General features: G+C 42.0%; 1 pseudogene; it reads left to right on the plus strand.

Moving 5' to 3' along the window:
* The first annotated feature begins 542 nt into the window (after positions 1 to 542).
* LOC128646230 (uncharacterized) lies at positions 543 to 661 on the plus strand (annotated as a pseudogene).
* Positions 662 to 5,023: the final 4,362 nt, after the last annotated feature.

Raw genomic sequence — 5,023 nt, forward strand, 5'->3', positions numbered from 1 at the left:
ATCTGTTATGAAGACCTAGTGGAATGGTCTCCTCTCTCCTCTGAGGAAGGACTTTCTGAATCAGGGTCCCTTCCTTCACTTTATTTTCGTTTCTCTAAAGCTGACTGCTTGGATATTGATCGCTTAGTTGGTCTAAGGGTGGTTTTTCTGACTCGGTTTTTAAGATCATATTTCAGGCTTGCATGCCAGTTACTAGAAAATTTTAGCTTTAGATATAGCGTAAATATCTTATTAGTGTGAATCCAAGGTTTTCTCTTGGATTAGGGTCAGAATTCCTGGGAATTTGTGTTTTTTCCAGGAAGGCTTGGAGAAGGGGTTTTCGGTCGGTACCCTCAGGGGTCAGATCTCTGCCCTATCCATTCTGCTGTATCAGCATCTGACGGATGCGCCGGATGTCCAATCCTTTTGTCAGGCCCGGGTCAGCATCAGGCCTGTGTTTAAATCAGTTGCTCCACCTTGGAGTCTTAACCTTGTTTTTAAAGCTTTGCATCAGGCTCTGTTTGAGCCTATGCATTCCTTAGATATTAAGATGTTATCTTGGAGTCTACTGCCACACTCTCTTGAATGCACCCAATCCTGTCTGATCTCGGAAGTTAAGCAGGGCCAGGCCTGGTCAGTAACTGGATGGGAGACTGCCTGGGGATGCCAGGTGTGGTAGGCTTTAAAAGTTTTGTTTTTTGTTGCCGTTTCTTCTGCTAGAAGAGTGTCTTTCTGAACTCTCGGCATTGCGGTATGATTCCCCTTATCCTCTCTCTTTTATTCTGATAAAGTGGTTCTGCGTACTAAGTTAGGTTTCCTCCCTAAAGTTGTTTCAAATAGGAATATTGATCAGGAAATCGTTGTGCCCTAATCCTTCTCATAAGGAGCGTTTGTTCCACAACCTAGATGTGGTGTGTGCTCCTAAATTCTACTTGCAGGCGACTAAGGACTTCCGTTAGTCTTCTGCTTTGTTTGTCTTTTTCTCTGGGAAATGCAAGGGACAGAAAGCTACGGCTTATTCACTCTGGCTGAAGAGTATTATTCGTTTGGCCTATGAAACTGCTGGACATCAGCCTCCTGAGAGAATTACGGCTTATTCCACGAGGGCTGGCTCTTCCTGGGCTTTCAAGCATGAAGCCTCTTTTGAACAAATTTGCAAGGCTGCAACTTGGTCCTCTATGCATACTTTTTCAAAATGTTATAAATGTGATACTTTTGCTTCTACTGAGGCTTCTTTTGGGAGACAGGTTCTTCAGGCAGTGGTGCCTTCTGTTTAGGTTACCTGTCTTGTCCCTCCCCTTATCTGTGTCCTCTAGCTTGGGTATTGATTGCCAACAGTAATTGAAGATGATCCGTGGACTCACCATGTCATTGGAAAGAAAACAAAATGTATGCTTACCTGATAAATGTGTTTTTGGTTTGTTTGTTTTCTTGACACAGTGAGTCCACGTCCCGCCCTGTTTTTCAGACAGTTTTTATATAAACCGCAGGCACCTCTGCACCTTATTTTCTTTCTCTCCTTTCCTTTGGTCGAATGACTGGGGGTTGTGGGAAGGGAGGTAATTAACAGCTTTGCTGTGATGCTCTTTGCCTCCTTCTGCTGGCCAGGAGTGATATTCCCAACAATAATTGATGATGATCCGTGGACTCTCCGTGTCAAAGAAAGAAATTTATCAGGTAAGCATAAATTTCGTTGTTTTTTTTTCAAGCAAATAAACATTTTGAATAGTATAAAGGACATGTTAATTAGTCTTAAGTTGCATCCTGTATTGCTATAAATGACTTATCATAAACCGAGCAGACTAGTTTATAGGAATATTAGGTCATAATTTATATGCTTTAAAAAGTCCATGTGATGTGTACAACAGAATGAAAACTTCTTCCAATATGGATAAGATATGCTGTGAGTGATTTCTTTGCAATCTTAAAAATCCTTTTTAAAGCACATGTATGTTCATTTAACTCTCTCTGACTTTAGTATCCTATATAGTAATTTTATTAATCTTGTTAATGGTTTTATATATTTGCTTTTCTTTCTTTTAGTTTTTCTCCCTGGAATCCAACATTGCACGATGAAGCCAGAGAAAAAATGTTAGCTCAAAAGGTATGTATCTGAGTATGACAATTACTGCTATTCAGACATGTCATTCGTTGTCAGTCTGTGTGTATGTATGTGTATATATGTGTGTATATATATGTGTGTGTGTGTGTGTGTGTATATGTGTGTATAATCAGATCCCACACTCTATCTCTGACAGTATTCTCAGACGTTTTAGTTTTTTATTTCTCCAACATAGGTGTGTCCGGTCCACGGCGTCATCCTTACTTGTGGGATATTCTCTTCCCCAACAGGAAATGGCAAAGAGCCCAGCAAAGCTGGTCACATGATCCCTCCTAGGCTCCGCCTACCCCAGTCATTCTCTTTGCCGTTGTACAGGCAACATCTCCACGGAGATGGCTTAGAGTTTTTTAGTGTTTAACTGTAGTTTTTCATTATTCAATCAAGAGTTTGTTATTTTCAAATAGTGCTGGTACGTACTATTTACTCAGAAACAGAAAAGAGATGAAGAATTCTGTTTGTATGAGGAAAATGATTTTAGCAACCGTAACTAAAATCCATGGCTGTTCCACACAGGACTGTTGAGAGCAATTAACTTCAGTTGGGGGAACAGTTTGCAGTCCCTTGCTGCTTGAGGTATGACACATTCTAACAAGACGATGTAATGCTGGAAGCTGTCATTTTCCCTATGGGATCCGGTAAGCCATGTTTATTACGATTGTAAATAAGGGCTTCACAAGGGCTTATTTAAACTGTAGACTTTTTTTGGGCTAAATCGATCGATATTAACACTTATTTAGCCTTGAGGAATCATTTATTCTGGGTATTTTGATTTAATAATATCGGCAGGCACTGTTTTAGACACCTTATTCTTTAGGGGCTTTCCCAAAGCATAGGCAGAGTCTCTTTTTCGCGCCGGTGTTGCGCACTTGTTTTTGAGAGGCATGGCATGCAGTCGCATGTGAGAGGAGCTCTGATACTTATAAAAGACTTCTGAAGGCGTCATTTGGTATCGTATTCCCCTTTGGGTTTGGTTGGGTCTCAGCAAAGCAGATACCAGGGACTGTAAAGGGGTTTAAAGCTTAAAACGGCTCCGGTTCCGTTATTTTAAGGGTTAAAGCTTCCAAAATTGGTGTGCAATATTTTCAAGGCTTTAAGACGCTGTGGTGAAAATTTGGTGAATTTTGAACAATTCCTTCATGTTTTTTCGCAATTGCAGTAATAAAGTGTGTTCAGTTTAAAATTTAAAGTGACAGTAACGGTTTTATTTTAAAACGTTTTTTGTACTTTCTGATCAAGTTTATGCCTGTTTAACATGTCTGAACTACCAGATAGACTGTGTTCTGAATGTGGGGAAGCCAGAATTCCTATTCATTTAAATAAATGTGATTTATGTGATAATGACAATGATGCCCAAGATGATTCCTCAAGTGAGGGGAGTAAGCATGGTACTGCATCATTCCCTCCTTCGTCTACACGAGTCTTGCCCACTCAGGAGGCCCCTAGTACATCTAGCGCGCCAATTCTCCTTACTATGCAACAATTAACGGCTGTACTGGATAATTCTGTCAAAAACATTTTAGCCAAAATGAACCCTTGTCAGCGTAAGCGTGGCTGCTCTGTTTTAGTTACTGAAGAGCATGACGACGCTGATATTAATATCTCTGAAGGGCCCCTAACCCAATCTGAGGGGGCCAGGGAGGTTTTGTCTGAGGGAGAAATTACTGATTTAGGGAACATTTCTCAGCAGGCTGAATCTGATGTGATTACATTTAAATTTAAATTGGAACATCTCCGCATTTTGCTTAAGGAGGTATTATCCACTCTGGATGATTGTGAAAATTTAGTCATCCCAGAGAAACTATGTAAAATGGACAAGTTCCTAGAGGTGCCGGGGCTCCCAGAAGCTTTTCCTATACCCAAGCGGGTGGCGGACATTGTTAATAAAGAATGGGAAAGGCCCGGTATTCCTTTCGTCCCTCCCCCCATATTTAAAAAATTGTTTCCTATGGTCGACCCCAGAAAGGACTTATGGCAGTCAGTCCCCAAGGTCGAGGGAGCGGTTTCTACTTTAAACAAACGCACCACTATTCCCATAGAGGATAGTTGTGCTTTCAAAGATCCTATGGATAAAAAATTAGAAGGTTTGCTTAAAAAGATGTTTGTTCAGCAGGGTTACCTTCTACAACCCATTTCATGCATTGTCCCTGTCACTACAGCCGCATATTTCTGGTTTGATGAACTGCTTAAGGTGCTCGATAGTGACTCTCCTCCTTATGAGGAGATTATGGACAGAATCAATGCTCTCAAATTGGCTAATTCTTTCACTCTAGACGCCTCTTTGCAATTGGCTAAGTTAGCGGCTAAGAACTCTGGGTTTGCTATTGTGGCGCGCAGAGCGCTTTGGTTGAAATCTTGGTCGGCTGATGCGTCTTCCAAGAACAAGCTACTAAACATTCCTTTCAAGGGGAAAACGCTGTTTGGTCCTGACTTGAAAGAGATTATCTCTGATATCACTGGGGGTAAGGGCCACGCCCTTCCTCAGGATCGGCCCTTCAAGGCAAAAAATAGACCTAATTTTCGTCCCTTTCGTAAAAACGGACCAGCCCAAGGTGTTACGTCCTCTAAGCAAGAGGGTAATACTTCTCAGGCCAAGCCAGCTTGGAGACCAATGCAAGGCTGGAACAAGGGAAAGCAGGCCAAGAAACCTGCCACTGTTACTAAGACAGCATGAAATATTGGCCCCCGATCCGGGACCGGATCTGGTGGGGGGCAGACTCTCTCTCTTCGCTCAGGCTTGGGCAAGAGATGTTCTGGATCCTTGGGCGCTAGAAATAGTCTCCCAGGGTTATCTTCTGGAATTCAAGGGACTTCCCCCAAGGGGGAGGTTCCACAAGTCGCAGTTGTCTTCAGACCACATAAAAAGACAGGCGTTCTTACATTGTGTAGAAGACCTGTTAAAAATGGGAGTGATTCATCCTGTTC

This window comes from Bombina bombina, chromosome 1 (genome assembly GCF_027579735.1).
Source record: "Bombina bombina isolate aBomBom1 chromosome 1, aBomBom1.pri, whole genome shotgun sequence".
Taxonomy (NCBI): Eukaryota; Metazoa; Chordata; class Amphibia; order Anura; family Bombinatoridae; genus Bombina; species Bombina bombina.